Source organism: Cryptomeria japonica, chromosome 7 (genome assembly GCF_030272615.1).
Source record: "Cryptomeria japonica chromosome 7, Sugi_1.0, whole genome shotgun sequence".
Classification (NCBI taxonomy): Eukaryota; Viridiplantae; Streptophyta; class Pinopsida; order Cupressales; family Cupressaceae; genus Cryptomeria; species Cryptomeria japonica.
The window spans coordinates 117,547,687-117,565,682 of NC_081411.1; positions in this window are offsets into that span (position 1 = coordinate 117,547,687).

Genomic DNA, 17,996 nt, shown 5'->3' on the forward strand with positions numbered 1-17,996 from the left:
ATTTCATATCTAGTTTGGTTCATTGATGCAGAACCCTATGAGAGTTTGAGTCAACTAGGCAACCACTAAAAGAAAGAACCTACTTTGACACACTTACTGAGTTCTTAGATCCACCTTGGATAGTCAACAAAGGACTCAAAACCTCTCAAAAGACTCAACACATCAGTGACCAAACACCAAACATGATGGACCAATTCAATGTTCCATCATTAACCAAACTTTTCAAGGTTTCCCTACTCATTTGCAAGACCAAAGTGAGTACAACGTGGAACAATTTAGGGAAGTCTTTAATGGACATTGGAACATGTTTATGATAGCATTTTAGATGCCAAATGAAACCTCTTTTTAGTCATTAACCCTTCAAGTGTAGTTTGACACCCTACACCCCTATTAGGCCTAGTAGGTCATCACAATGAGACAATACCAATACACACCAGCAACAAGGTGACAATGCCAATTTTAATACATGTTATGAAGTGTTTCCACAAGTCCTAAAACTCACCGTAGACACCTAAAAATGTCTTATTAATTCTACACTAATTATTCATCTAGTTGATTAAGTAATTCTTTAATTATTTGATTAAATTAACTATTTCTTCTAATCATTCTCTTTCAACACTTCTAATTATTTTATTTATATTCTCAAATCATTTTAATCAGCTAACCCTATCTCAATAATTAATTAAATATCAATTATTTAATTAATTATGATTTATTCCTTAATTAAATAATCTTTATTATTTAATTAATTCTATCTCCTAAGTTTAAATAATTTCATTTAAATTATTTAAATTAATTAATTAAATTCGTCCATTTCCTCAAATTATAATTCTAATTAATTTCATCTCATTTCTCCCAAATTTGAATTTCACTTCATTTCATCTAATTTCATATTTTCAAATTCACATTTCACCAAATCTGAATTTCAGTTAATTTCATGTGCATTTCAACATTCGAATGACCAAATTCAAATTCAAATTGAAAATGAAAATCAAATTCAATTTCAAATTCCTACAACACATGCCAAAATCAGAACTGATTAATCAAATCAGTTAACTCAGTTAACTCATCAATCATCCTTTTTAACTCTCAATCACCTTTTTCTGACTAATCCATCTATTCAGTCTACTGATCAATCAATCCACTTATCTCTCCAATCAATTCAGTCTTCTAATCAATCAATCCAGTCAACTAGCTAGTTTATTCAGTTTATCGGTCAATCAATTGAGTTCACTCTCCAATCAATTCTATTAACAGATCAATTTAATGAGTTGACTAATCAATCTAAATCAGTTATCTGTCAATCAACACTTGAGTTCAAATTCTCACCTCTTTTGTGTTGAAATTCTATAAATTCAACATCATTTTCTCATTTCAAGTTAGAATCATAGTCTTCAAAACATTTGTATGCAGGAAATTGGTGCAATACCTGAGAGCCATCAACCACGCAAATTGAAGAAGAACAATGGAAGCACAAGTGGAGAATAGGGAGTTTTAATTTGCTTAATCTTCTTATTTCTTTCATTTACTTCATTGAATTGTGTTTAGAATTGGTTTAATTAGTTAAGGATTCTTGTGATTCATCCTTTTAGTCTAATAAGCTTCAGATTTTTGATGATTTTAGACATGAAACATTTGGTAAACTCGACGTGAACTGACAACAATTTGAAATTCTATGTATGCTTGCAGGTTTCCATTTTTGACAAGTTTCCATTTCTATAAAGTTTCCATTTTGGCAGGTTTTCATTTTTGGCAGGTTTCCATTTCTGGAAAGTTTCCATTTCTAGAAAGTTTCCATTTTTGACAGGTTTCTATTTCTAGAAAGTTTTCATTTTTGACAGGTTTCCATTTTTGAAATTTTTTTGTTTTAGGCAAGTTTCCATTTTTGGTAGGTTTCCATTTTTGAAAAGTTTTTGTTTTTGGCAGGTTTCCATTTGTGAAAAGTTTCCATTTTTGGTAGGTTTATGTTTTTGGAAAGTTTCCATTTTTGGTAGGTTTTCATTTTTGGAAAGTTTCCATTTTGGTAGGTTTCCACTTCTAGAAAGTCCACATTTTTTTGCAGGTTTATGTTTTTGGCATGTTTCCATTTTTGGCATGTTTCCTATTTTTGGAAAGTTTTCATTTTTGACAAGTTTCCATTTTTGGAAATTTTCCATTTTTTGTATGTTTCCATTTTTGGCAGGTTTTTATTTCTGAAAAGTTTCTATTTTTGGCAGTTTCCATTTTTAGCAAGTTCCTCATGTAAAAAAAAAACTTTCTATTCTTTCATTTTTCTTAAATTCTAGTCTTTTAGTGTTTTGTTTTATAATAGATCATTGATAAATACAAAAATAGATTTTTTGTAACCAAAGGAAGGAAATTAGGTTGGATATCCCACCATGTGTCTAGTAACTTTATTTTCTTTGTAGGGTTAGAGTAGAGAACTTCTTTTGGTTCTTTTAAAAAGAACAAAATCAAATTCTTTCATGTTCTTTTACAAATTGGTATGAAGGTTAAAAATGAACACCATGTCTGTGTGGAGCAACATCTCCACTTAGAATAGAAAATCATTGCAATGGAAGGATAAAAAGAAATTTTATTTTTCATTTCTTCGAAGGGATAGGTATTATGCTCTCCACTTCAATGGGTGATCAGAAAACCAAACTCTCTTCTTTCATGCAATTAAATCCTTTAGAAGGCCTGCCCTTTCGAGTTGCCCTTAGGGTGCCATTAAGGCTGGTGAGAGGGGAACGACCTAAGTGGCAATGGCTAAAGCCAAGTAATCCAAGCCACTATAAATAAATGCGTATGTGATGAAAATCATATGAGATGAGTGGTACATGTTGTCACAAAGATGTTATGCCTCCCTCAGTGCCTATACGATATGTTAAAATTTGTAGAGCGTAACCTCTACAGATTGGGAGACCTCCCTCAATGGAGTGTAAAATATTGTTGATTGTGACCACTCGAACGAAACCCTATCTAAACACCATAGAAATTAGAAATTCAGCTAAGTCAGTAACCAGACACTTGTTTAATCATAGTACAAGGGTGGGGAAGAATCCACCCCTAAGACACTCACCATATATCTCCTAGGATAACAGGCCAATTGAGGAGCAATCTTCTTTGGTCTAATTTATGGAAAAAGGCAAAAAAATGGGCACACCTTAGGGTGTGACAGGGTTGTTTGAGCTGACAGAGTATCAAGATGTGGGCTACGATAATACTTGTGACCTTTTGACCTTAGGAGAGTCTACTTGATGTGATATCGAATTGCCCCAATACAATGAAAACAAAATGGGGTCTTGAAAAAGACTCCAACATTCATGGGAATTTGAAAAAAATTCCTTAAACAAGTATTATTTTCATGGTTTTATTCTTTTTGATGTGTCTGTTGTGTCCTTTGCTACATTTCACCAAGTTCAAACATCTTAGAAAATACCAAAAACAAAGTGCAATATCAACCAAAGTTTTGTCAAAAACATCAACAAGATCAAATCCCTCAACAAAGTCAAGTTTCAATATCAACAAGATCAAAACCCCACAACAAACAAGCTTGTCAACATCAACATCAAATCAAACTTATGCAGCATTCTGGAAATTAAGAAAACATCTTACATGTTGCGATCTTAGGTTCAAACCAATCAAGCAAACATCATGGATTGCCATTATGTATTTCGTAGGGAAGGTGAAGAATTCATCTCTCCCATTCCTATTCCATCACCATCCATAGAATCATTACCTCAACAAATCAATACTTTGCAACAATAAATGAGAGACATGACTAGTCCTAGCAACCATAGGGGCTGGTTAGAAAATATGATGAGGGAAGTGATAACCATGAGGGAATCATTATCATGTCGATCTTCTTCTTCTTTTGAGACCATTCAAACATGCCAACCTTCATTCTTCAACAAAATCATTCCTACCTTACTTCAACCAACATTAGAGTCATGTCAACCTTCTTTCAACCCAACATTCAAATTACCTCTTTCAACCAAAATCAAACCCCTTTCAACCAAAGTCCAAATCAAAATTCATTCAACCAAAATCAAACCTCTTTCACCCAAAATCATAGTCCTTTTGACCAAAATCAAATCCCTTTCAACCAAAATCCAAATCAACCATATCTATCCACCATTTCATCATCCCCCAAAGTCACACAAGACCAATCCACACCATCTCTACCCAATAACACAATCTCCCAAGGGGTATCCATAGCACAAATCCAATCTAATTCAAGTGATTCAGAGGATCTCATTCAAAATCCTTCCTCATCAAGTCAAAAGGTTGAAACCTTCCAAAAATCTCCCATGAAAACTCCCCCATGTCAGGAGGACAATTCAAATCAAAAGAAATCAGTCATGAAATAAATCAAGATCAAGAACAAACTTTTTCATCATACCCAATTTTCGATCAAGATCCTGTCGACCAAGAGTCTTATGATGATCACCTCATTATTTTCTATTCCACTCATAATAACACCCTTATTTCTCAAGAGAAAGATGTTCTTTCAAGTACCATCCAACATCCACCTCCTAAACAAGATCTCATTATCATTTCTCCTAGTCTCCCTCATGATTCCAATACACAAGTTATTCATAAACCCCTTATCAATGAAATCACCAATCTAGATCATACTACATAGGACAACTTGTCAACAATTGTATGTGCACCATCGTCAAATGCCAATGTGGTGACAAAAACAAGCATAGCACCAACTATTGAAATCAACACCCATATTATTACATCATCTTCTTCAAGCACAAGAATAAAACTAGCTAATGAAATCAACACCCAAATTGTTTCATCATACTCTTCAAGTGCATCAATAAAAACATGCATAAAACCTGCTCATATCACAACTTCGAAACCAAAATCTATTTTCCTCATACACCCACACTTGAAAGACTGGGGGCAAGAAGATTTACCACAACTAAATTGGTTTGAAAATAAGGAGGCAATAGCAGAAATTGTACATGAAAGACTCCCAACCGCATATCCTATTGAAAAAGACATGTTTATCCAACTCTTCAAACAAAGAGCAATGAATTATCTACACAAAGTTCATACCAACTCAATAACAACATGCACCTAAAAAGATATTACATCTAAGGGTGGGTTCACTTCAATTTTCAGTAATGCATTTGCATATTTCTTTACTGCATTCCATATCTTCATTTCAGAGTACATCATAGTTGCTTGCATATCACCATTTAACAACATATAGCTGCATATCATTATTACTTTCTCATATAGTTGGATCAATAAAAACATGATGATTGTCTAAGTTATTCACCTATCTACATTGAAAGGAACGAAGGTTGCCTCATTTTCTAGATACTTGTTCATGAAGTCTTTAGGAGGCCTTTAGTCATTCATCTTCAACGTCACATTGTGATTAAGATTTATCCTTGGTTGGGTATAAGTTTCACTATCAAGTCTTGTTACCCAAAATATATCAATTGCTATATATCACACATTAATCAAAAGCTCTAAGTCATTACAGATACCTAGTTGGTCATGTGGCTAGTGAAAAATCCAATATTCTGCTTCAACACCGTTGTAATTGTCATACCCAAGTAGGTTCTATTACTTACAAGTCAAGGAAATAAAATGAAAGAAAATTTTTTAATGTCAATCTCAAGTCAAAACACAAAAAATGATATATTACTAAAATATCATGCATACAAGTGCGACAAAACAAAAATCTTGACTATGGGAATATGCAAGTAACTGCATCAGGGTTATGGATGCCTGCTGGCAATGGAGCAATGTTTGAGAGATTATAGTGCATAACCTCATTGGAGCCCTAAAAGCATGCTAACAACAAGGCTCTATCCAAGTTGCTTTTGAAATCAGAATAACTCATGTAGCTAGCCACACAGGATTCCAAGGGTCTTTGATGGTTATAAGAGTCAGAATGAACTCAATTGCACACACATGGGCAAAAGAAGATCAAAATTTCAAGAATTGATGGAGAATTTTTCCGTGCCTCCATTCATAAAGCTTGGTTACATAGTGTGTTAGGTTGGATGGTCTAAGTCTTTTGAGAATGGATTGAACTCCTATTTCTAAAATGTTTCACACCTTTAATCCAATTAGTTCATTTCAGAATAAAAGACACACACACACACATCCTTGTTTGAATAGGAACTGCATTTTTGTCATGCATCCTGCATTAGCATAACTCATATCAAAAATTCATTATCTCCACCACATTATGCATCATCATTTTATCATCATAGGTCTGCATACTTGGGGACATAACTGAAAAAAATTAAAAAAATCATAAAAAGTCGTGAAAAAATCAATCAAAAACATTCAAATAAAGTCCTGAAAAAATCAATCAAAAGAAAAAGTAGATAAAGTCATGAAAAAATCAATCAAAAACATTCACAAAATGTCATGAAAAAATTAAAAAAATCACAAAATGTCATGAAAAAATCAAAAAATCAAAGAAAGAAAGCATGGACCATCCATCAAATCAAATCAACAACATACAAACTCTCAAAATATACAATCAAATTGATCACATGTCTTGTTAATCAATCTAATGATCAAAATCTATCAAACATCAACATGTCTTATACAAGAAAGGGTATACTCAAAACCAGACAGATCTGTCTTATATGGGGTACTCACTACCAAACATTCCTATCAATGATCACACAAATAAAAACAATGACATCAATCAGTATGTCTGTTGGATTTTGTCCAAGTTAGTCTTATATTTATCAATTAATGGCAGGTCATCTTTCATCAATACCAAAAACATTGAAAAATTCAAAATCAAACAAAAACATCAAAAAATTTAAAATCAAACAAAAACATTCAGATAAAGTCCTAAAAAAGTAAAAAACATTCAGATAAAGTCTTGAAAAAAACAAAAAAAAACATTCAGATAAAGTCCTAAATTTTTTTTCCTAAACATACAAAAAAAGTCCAAAATCAATCCAAAAATAATCAATATCAATCCACAAAATCCAAAAGCATTCAAATATTAATTAAAAAACTTGCAATAAACATGTCTCACAAGAATCCAACACCCTAGCAGATATCCAACAAACACTTTGCATGAAGTTAAACAAAGGATACAACTATCTTGTCAAAACATTTGCAATCAACCTGATCACTGTCTAATCTATCAAATCACTATCAAACTATCAATGTGATCAACATCTTTGAAACCAGATAGGTCAGTCTTAAACGGGGTCCAAAACTTCTGAAACCAGACATTATCAAAATCACATCAAGCAATCACACAAAGATAGAAATCAATATGGTTGTTGCATTTTGTTCTAGTTGGTTTTATCTTTTATCAAATTGGTGAAGATCATGTTTCTAGCTACTCAAGGATGTCCAAAAAGTGACTAGAGGAGCTGTGATGGGAATGATCCTTTTCTTTCTTTATTGTTTGTGGTTTGAACCAATGAATTTCTGAGGCAAATGCTCTAGTGGGTGTATGTGATAGGAGCATTCAACTTGTGAATTCCACATAGTCCTCAACCCCTAGTGTAATTTCCAGAATGGAGGGTTCATTCCTTGTCTGCTATGTGTTTGTTTCTTTGAAATGAGATATCTATGCATCTTGGTTCCTTATAACCTAATGTACAAAGCTTCATTGTTACATAATAAGGCTCAATGATAAAAATGTATTGCACTATGAATAAAGACAAGAAGACTATTCATCATCAATCATATCATTTCATTTTTAGAATCTCATCATGTTGATTATCTCTTCATATCATTCTCTCATCAAGCATATTTCTACTTGATCATTCTTTCCAATCATTCTTTCATCTAACATGATCTCTCTCATCACTTAATCTCAATCTTTTCATCTATAATTTTATCATTTTCTCTTATCAACTATTATATCTATCGATCAATTATTCCTCACCTTCATCATATTTTATCATTCATTCAATTTTTATCTATCTTCATCCTATACAAGATGTATCCTTCATGAAACTAGACGTTTTTTACCTATCATTTGTCTTATACAAGATGTATGCTTCCTAAAACCAGACATGATCATCTATCTTTGTCTTATATAGGATGTATCCTTCCTGAAACTAGATAGATTAGTCTTATATAGGATGTATCCTTCCTGAAACCATACGTTTTGATCATTTTTTGTCTTATATAGGATGTGTCCTTCTTGAAACCAGACTTTATCTTTATCAAATCAATCCTATCAATCTTATCTACAAATAATTCTAACCGTTTCTTTTCTCCAATCAAACTCATTCATGTCATAAATTAATCATTCTTCATCATTCATCTAACATTCTTCTTCTTTCGAGAGACCATTCATGTCTTCAATGCACAAACAATCTCTTGAGTGGGCATTATACCCTAGTGTCACCGGGGCATACTGGGGCATTTTTTCTTTCCATTTTCTTTGAAACAATGTCACTTCAAGATTGTCTCAAAGAGGGGCAAATGTAGACACCTAAAAATATCTCATTAATTCTACACTAATTATTCATCTATTTAATTAAGTAATTCTTTAATTATTTGATTAAATTAACTATTTCTACTAATCATCGCCTTTCAGCACTTCTAATTATTCTATTTCTATTCTCAAATCATTTTAATCAGCTAACCCTATCTCAATTATTAATTAAATATCAATTATTTAATTATGATTTATTCCTTAATTAAATAATCTTTATTATTTAATTAATTATATCTCCTAAGTTTAAATTATTTAATTTAAATTATTTTAATTAATTAATTATATTCCTCCATTTCTCCAAATTATAATTCCAATTAATTCCATCTAATTTCATCTCATTTCTTTGAAATTCGAATTTCACTTCATTTCATCTAATTTCATATTTTCAAATTCACATTTCACCAAATCTGAATTTCAGTTAATTTCATGTGCATTTCAGCATTCGAATGACCAAATTCAAATTCAAATTGAAAATGAAAATCTAATTCAATTTCAAAGTCCTACAACACATGCCAAAATCAGAACTGATTGATCAAATCAGTTGTCTAATCAATTAACTTAGTTAACTCTCCAATAATCCTTTTTAACTCTCAATCACCTTTTTTCTAACTAATCCATCTATTCAGTCTATTGATCAATCAATCCACTTATCTCTCCAATCAATTCAATCTTCTAATCAATCAATCTAGTCAACTAGATAGTCTATTCAGTCTACTAGTCAATCAATTGAGTTCACTCTCCAATCAATTCTGTTAACAGATCAATCTAATGAGTTAACTGATCAATCTAAATCGGTTATCTGTCAATCAACACTTGAGTTCAAATTCTCACCTCCTTTGTGTTGAAAATCTATAAATTCAACATCATTTTCTCATTTAAAGCTAGAATGATAGTCTTTAAAACATTTGTATGCAGGAAATTGGTGCAATACCTGAAGAGCCATCAACCACGCAAATTGGAGAAGAACAATGAAAGCACAAGTGGAGAATAGGGAGTTTTAATTGGCTTAATCTTCTTATTTATTTCATTGAATTGTGTTTAGAATCAATTTAATTAGTTAAGGGTTTTTGTAATTCATCCTTTTAGTCTAATTAGCCTTAGATTTCTGATGATTTCAAATATGAAACACTCACCACAATTGCAGACCTTGATACTTTGTATTGCTCCTTGGAAAATGGACTATCCTACTAGGCCTAAAGCCCCTTTTAGGCCTATTTTACAAAGAGACTATGCTCAAATTCACTCAAATAACTTTACCACCGATTGGAACACCTTTGCACCAAATCCACCAACATTTGGGGTCCGTACTCTCACCCAACACACAAATTTATAGTCAAAGAGTAACTTGTCACATTGAGATGCCAAGTTAAATCTACTTGGTTGTCACACCTCCTTCCATGGCCTTCCCTGCAACCAAGAGAATCTTAAAATACATCCTTGGAACTAACATTCCCTCAAGTTTCATGAATTTTGGGTTAGGGAATGTCATGTTATTATATTTTTTATTCAAAACCCTAGGTTTGTGGGTTTTATTGACCCGGTTGGACAAATTTGAGTGTTTCTCCTTCAAATAAGCACCAAAAATCCTCAAACTGGTTCCAAAGGAAATTTAACTCAGAGTAATAACACCCCACACACATATTTTACAATCCCCAATCCACACAAGCAAGAAAAGATGTTTGAAACATGTGATTTGCAGTCAAATTCAGGGAAATAAATGATTTCTTCTTTTTCTTTCAACAACTAACCTTACAAATTTGACCCAAAAGTTTTTATATACCATGGAAAACCTTCCTCCAATTGCCCCAACTGAAAAGAGGATTGGTTAGGTGTTGGAAACATGATTTACACAATATTAGTATGTTTTGACAACAAAAAGTTGCAAAGTTGCTCAAGCAGCTTTTGCAAAATTTGTCAATATTCACATATATGAAAAAAAACCATCTAAATACCCTACAACCATTACATATAGGGTACATATGCCTCAAAAACATCATTTACATAGCTGACACCCTATATCCACATTTTGGTGACTTTTGACCCTAGTTGACCAACTAGGTCCTAATGGACTACAAAGAGTAAAAAGTGGTATCAAGCCTTACATCATGAATCAAATCCATATGATATGGTATACATGACCTTATTACAACAAAACACAAAACCAAAACCTTGGATCCTCAAAAATTGCAAGGTGTTCTTGCACCATACTCCCGGGGCACATAGAAAACTCAAGTCTCTTGAGGAAGGAGGTTTGCATCAACAACACCATGCTTGAGAGTGCCATCTTCACTCATAGGTAAGCCACCCCATTTGACAAGGTATTTCTTGTAGGGCTTCTTCCTATTTTTCTTGACCACTTCAGTATCCAAAATGCACTCCAACTTCAAGGGTTGAGTAGGGGGTAGATCCTTGAGCCAAAATCCATCTTCATCTAGTTGTAAAACTACATCTGAACCTGAAACATCACCTTTGTAAGGAAATAAATCTGAAACATTGAAAATAGGAGATATTCCTAAGCCTTGAGGAAGATCAATCTCATAGGCTTTAGGACCAAATTTATGCACAATCCAGCAAGGACCAATCTTTCTCATGAGTACCTTGGTTGGCTACCCCTTGGGAACCTCTCCTTCTTCAAATATGCCATCACAAAGTCTCCTACCTTATACTACACATCCCTCTTCCGCTCATTAACCCTTTCTTTGTATTTTTTCAATATTCTTGTGAAGTGTCTCTCTGACTCTATCATGGATGTCCTTCATATCCAATGCAAAATATTTTCCTTGAGCAATTCTTCTATCCAATCCTTGGAGGTCCCTCAATTCAAGAATACCCCTTGGATGAATTCCATAGACCACCTCAAAAGGACTGCTTCCTGTGCTCCTATTAATAGAGTCATTATAACCAAATTCAACTTGAGGAATGATAATGTCCCAAACTTCTCCATGTTGTTTTGTAAGACATCTAAGAAGATTTCCTAATGACTTGTTCACCACCTCAGTTTGGCCATTAGTTTGAGGATGGTAAGCTGATGTTGATGGTATGATGAAAGAATAAGTATCTGGTAGATTACTGAGAGGGGGGGGGGGGGGTGAATCAGTAAATAGAAAAAATGATACAAACTTTCCCAAACTCAATCTCAAGCACACAAAGTAAACTTATCAATGAAATACCACTGTCAAGATAAATACTCATAAGAAAACCAGTTGACTATTACATCAACTTAACAATAAACAACATTAACCTTGTAAACATCCAAATTCTTTATCATATGTCAACATACTTCATTTCTAAATGCTTCTGGTTATCATGCCTTATCAGAAATGGTTAAGTAGTTAATCAAATCAACCATAAGATCATAACCACAAAAACATTCACCACATGACACAAGTATTTTTGATGTGGAAACCCAAACAGGTAAAAACCACATCGAGATGGGACTCACAAGATAATATCTGAACTCTTCTGAAGTTCACCTTGTTAGGAGCCAAGCCTGTTAAAGCTTTTACAAAAGTTTTGTTAAGAACTGATCCTATTAGGAATCACCCAGATAAGGGATTGACTACAAATGCCTTGTTAGAGGCAAATACCGTATAAGGAGTAACCTCAGTAAAGGATTTGAAAATCCAATCTAATGGACCACCTTGCTAGAGGATTTAATAAGTAACCAAGCTTGTTAGAGCTTACCCGGTAGGGGATTTCAATTCTGCTGTAATTGTTAGAAAACAATAGGAGTTTGCTTGATCTGTCTGAATAGCACTATATTTGCTTGATCAGATCCTTTTAAGTTCCTATCTGCCTTTACTCAAACTGCAAACTCATCATCTCGTTAGGCGATCACACACTCAACTAATCTCTGCTAACACTCTCAACTAGACAACATCATCGACCTTATAAACAAATCAATTAGGTTGGTAACACAACCAAAACCTAATTCTCTCATTGAGATTACAAACAAGTTGGTGCAAGTATAACTATTGGATTACATAGTAATCTCTACACATCAATCAAGAAAACCTCAACCACTCCTTGATTAGCGCTTCATCAAGCTCAGTAACTCATCACACGCTTTGCATTAGATGCAATACACTTTGATCATTCCCTAGAAAAACAAACACGCCAAAATAATTGAACTCATCTTCATACAATGACCATACGTGTCACCATCATTACCACTCAACATCAGATCATAAACCAACATAACCAATTTAACAACCTTAATCGGTTAGGGTTTAAAAAAACAACTGGTAGAGTTTAACCTTTTACACTAGTTACCGATTTAACTCACAAACTTATGTACCAGTTTACAATATCCTTCACAAAGCTCTTCCTACCAGTTATAAGACAATATCAACACTAACAAAAATATCAGTAATATCATTGCCAGTTAATTGACATCAATGACAACATATCATATCATTAATGCAATCTTCATGCAAATGCCAACAATCTCCCCCTTTGGCATTGATGACAATACAAATATCAACACCATTGATTATTGTTGTGATTGTGAATATGAGTCCTGGTTTACATTACCAAGTATTCACATTCTCTCTCTATCTTCAGCCTGTCACTGGTTTTCCTTCCCATAATCACATAATTCTTCTCCCCCTTTGAAAACAATCCCAAATTGAAAGTAAAACATTTAATGTCAAATTTTCACTGTGCATCAACAACATACTGCAACTTGATGCTCCCCTTGTGGAATACATCCAATTCTACACCAATCCTTGTAAAATTCTGCAAGTGATTCAGGGACTAATGAAATCAACATCATGGTCAACTAACCTCATGAAGGGGTACAACCCCTAGTTGACTTCTAAAATGCTCAAATTTAGTCTTAGGTAGAGGTTTGGTAAAAATATCTGCAAGTTGCTCCTTGGTAGAAACATGCTCTAAGATAACATCTTTGCTCTACACTTTTTCCCTCAATAAATGATACTTCAATTCAATGTGCTTGGTTCGTGCGTGCAAAACAAGATTCTTGGAAATATTTATGGCACTTGTATTATCATATAAAATCTTTATAGGTTTTGAAATATTCATCTTAAAACCTTCCCAAATGTGCCTCATCCAAATAGCTTGTGTGAAACTCATATAAGCTGCAACATACTCAGCTTCAGTAGTAGATTGTGAAGTACAACTCTTCTTTTTACTACTCCATGAAACAAGCCTTCCTCCAAGAAAAAATGCTCCATCGGTTGTGCTTTTCTGGTCATCAACATTTCCTGCCTAATCAACGTCTGTGTATAACTTCAAATAAAAGTTTCCTCCATATGGATACCATAATCCATAGTCAACGGTACCTTTCATCAAAGCATATCAAAACATATCAATAAGGGTCATCCATTTGCATATGTCCTCTTGCATTAGAGTAATACCATTGTCATACATTTGCATTTGCATACCCTAGGTCTCTTCATTAAGCTTAGGTCATTTGCATACTAATTGTCCCTTTGCATATAGTGTCAAAGCTAGGTTTTGTCATACTTGAGTAATCCAAATCTTTGATAAACCCTAAGTCATTGTTGGGAAGTCTAGACCTTATCAAACTTTTGTCTTTTTGTCATCAATATCATTTTTGTCAAACCTAGCTTAGTATCCAAGCATATAGGTGAGACATTGTCAATTTGTCCTATTGTCACTTGGTCCTTTTGTCCTTTCAGGTCTAGACATCATTTCAATTTCCTAAGGGTCTCATTTTTAGAATTGCATTCATGAGTTTGTCAAAATCTTGAAAAAAGAACAAAAACATAGGTTGCATTCTTGCCATAGATTGCATTTTCGTCTGTTTAGTTTGCATTTAGTTGCATATCATATATCATCCTTGAAAAATTTCAAAAAAAAAATATTGCATTTGTCAATCCCATTAGTTGCATTTCATAGTGACATGTTTGTTGAAATGAGGTCTCAACCTTCTTACAAAGCCATGTCATCACAATTGAGCAATCAATCATGTCAATCCAATCTCTACATGTCTCAGAACTTGGATCAAACTTATCATGATGATGTAAATGTCCAAATACAAAAAGTAGAGGAGAAACTAGCTCAAGAAGAGGAGATATTGGAACAAAGAGTGAAAAACATTGAGAAGAATAGATCACAAATGTCCAAAATGTTTCAAAAATTTCCAGGTCGAAATCCAAAGATTGAGCCAATTGATGTAAGATCTCTTCTTGAATGATCAGACATACCAACTCTCCTCTCCCAAATAGAGATGATGAAACAATTTCAAGAACAGAGACAACATCAATTTCAACATTATGTGCCTCCACAACAAGAACAAGCAGGTGTTTACTATCAATCAGATTTTCAACCAATACAACCAATGGTTCAACCAATTGTTCAACATATACAACCAACACAACCAATGGTTCAACCAATTGTTCAACATATACAACCAACACAACCAATGGTCCAATTTCAACAATATGTCCAACCAACTATACAATGTCAACAAATGGTTCAACCAATGGTGGAATATCAATATCAACAACCACAACCAAACATTCAAAAACAAAGGTTGCAGCACACACCAACCCAAGTTTCAAACATGTCAAAACAATTGAACCAAGTCCAATATCAAAACATGACATCAGATCAGAACCAAATTCTTGCCAAACAAGTTCAAATTCCAGATACAACCATGTCAAAACCTCGAAAGAAAGGTGGCTTTATTGCAATGATCTTAAGGAAACTACCAAGTGAGTTCTTTGAGGAAGATCAAAATAATACACTTATGTCTAGCAATGCCTCATCCCCCCGCAAACAAATTGACTCTCTAGTGGCATCTATCCCTACACCTTTTGAAGTTTCACAAGAACCTTCCATATTGTCCTCATCAAATAATACACCCAAGGGCTATCCATAATTGATTGCCAAGATAATCCAATTCATGATGCACATCCTTGTCATGTTTCAGAAATACAAGACCCAATGCAACCATGCACTTTATTGCCATTACCTATTTTAGAGGACCCCATTCGAAGTCCCTCTTCCTCATGTTCAAGCATTGATTCCTTGCTAGAATCCATCACAAATGTTCAAAGTGCACTTCCTTCATGCCAAAACATTGATCCCTTGTCAGAATCCCCCATGCATATCCAAAGTCCAACCCCATGTCAAGAGGATAATTTAGAGCATGAAGAAATGAGTCCTACAAAAACTAATATACCTTCAAATTAATGTGAGGTAGGAATTTGGAAATCATCAAAGCATATCAAAACTAATCTAGCTCAATCACAAAAAACTAAAATGCAATGATCTATCCTAAACACACTCAATAGAGACATGAAATCAAAACATTCAATACTAAAGATTATGCAAACCAAATGTAGATTTGAATGCTCCTTCATGCGGCTCCATTGTCCTTCTTTCTTCTCCAAATAGCCTTTGTTTGTGGATCTCACCTTCAAGTGCATAAACCTAATGTGAAAGCAAGATTGACATTGGCACAAGAGTACTCGAAGCGTGATTGACTCGAAAAAGTGATTATTCTCATTATCTGATTCTGTGATTAGATTGGGATTGAAGAAATTCATCCAATTTATAGAGAAATTGGAGAAAAAGATCAAATTAGCATGATTCAATTCGAATGGAAATTGCAAATCAAACATGTCAATTATGACAAATTATGACAAATTATGCACTTTCTATGCAAAATTTGATTGATTGATAATTCATGACAATTTATGACAAATTTCTATGTCAAAATTGATTGATTGTCAATTATGACAAATTATGACAAATTGAAATGTCATTCCCATGAAATTAGGAGAAAAATAGGAGGGAATAGAAATTAGATGAATTAGAAATTAGAAAATTAGAAATTAGGTAAATTAATTAATAATTTGTCATTTATTAATTAATTCACAAAAAGAGGAATAATTATCCAATTAAATGAACATTTAATTGCCATGAGAAAACTTAGGATAAATAAATAAATTATTTAACCTAGAGGAAGAAATGACAAATTAGGTTAAATGAATAAATCATAAAACCTTAGAAGATGAATTAGCAATGCAAGAATGACAATTAGGTCTTGACAAAAGATAATTGATATCGATTCGATTTGATCATGATTTTGAATTAAATGACCAATGTGATAAACGATTTGATTGACAAATGCGCCAATTGATGAGGAACAATGACTAATTGATCCAATATTGACATAATTGAGACAGACAACGATCGATGGCAAATTGATCGCAAAATTGACGAGATTGACAAGAGGACAAGGATCGATGACAAAATGGATTGCAAAATGACAAAAATGACCACGATCAATGACAAAATCGATCGCAAGATGACAAGATCAAACATGATAACGATCGATGACAAATCGATACCAAATGACAAAATCAAAGATGATAATGATCAATGACAAATCGATCACAAGATGACAAGATTGAAAAGAGGACAAAACCCTAATTAGGATTGACGATGTCCAAAATGATGACAAATGAACATGCACATTGATGCGATAGGATAAGATTGACCAAAATCATGACTGAAAGATTGTTGTCGACAAGACCAATTTTGGAAGCGAGACAAATGAAGAATGTAGAAGAATGACTCGATGCTCGCAAATGATAAAGATCAAGTGTGAATCATAGGAGAAATGTTAATGCGATGTAAAAACCTAAAATGAGGCAATGCGCAAATGTTAAAGTATGATTCTGCAAGCGTTGACCATTTTTAGGTGTCTACATTTTGCCCCTCTTTGAGACAATGCGATTTTAAGTGTTGTTTCAAAGAAAAATAATGAAAATGCCCTAGACAACTAACAATGACATATGCATGCCCCCTCGAGGAATTGGCCGGAAACATGTAGAAAAGAGGCCAATTGATCGATAAGAATGATAGGATCGAACGGACGGACAATCAGAGATCGGATGCATGAAGGACAAGCAATTTAAGGTGCTCAAGACCGTAACCAACATAAGATGGAGAGGATGCACGTCCATCTATGCACTGACAAAGATCTATAAATGAGACCAAGAGGGTGAAAAGAGCTCATTTGTACTAGCCAAAGAGGAGAATTTGTTGCTTTGGACAAGGACACTTGCAGAGAGATGGTGAACATTCCAATGGCGGATCACCTCAGAGAACGTGTACGTACTTACAGATGATCGGACGATGCAGGAGCAGTGGTATGGGTCTCAAAAACCCATGTTTGCAATTTCATGAATTTTGATCGCTTGCGGGACATTGCAGGGATGAGAAGGACAGAGGGAACACCCAGTGACAGAGGCATGTGCTCCTTATGATAGACATATGTAGTTTGACATTATGTAGTCAGCTTGCGGGCCATACTTAGGACAGACAGTCCAATTTTGTACTCCGATATTATTGTGATATATGATATGATATGCATCGAGATGATGGGATGCAATGTGTTATGACTTATAGTTGTTTTTCATGTATGGATGGCTTATGCACTGTTTATGAACATGTATGGATGTATTTTTATGTGTTTTTGATGCATTTATAATATGGAATGGATAAAATGCTTGATATGATGATTGATGTGATGCAAATGTACTAACCAATGAAT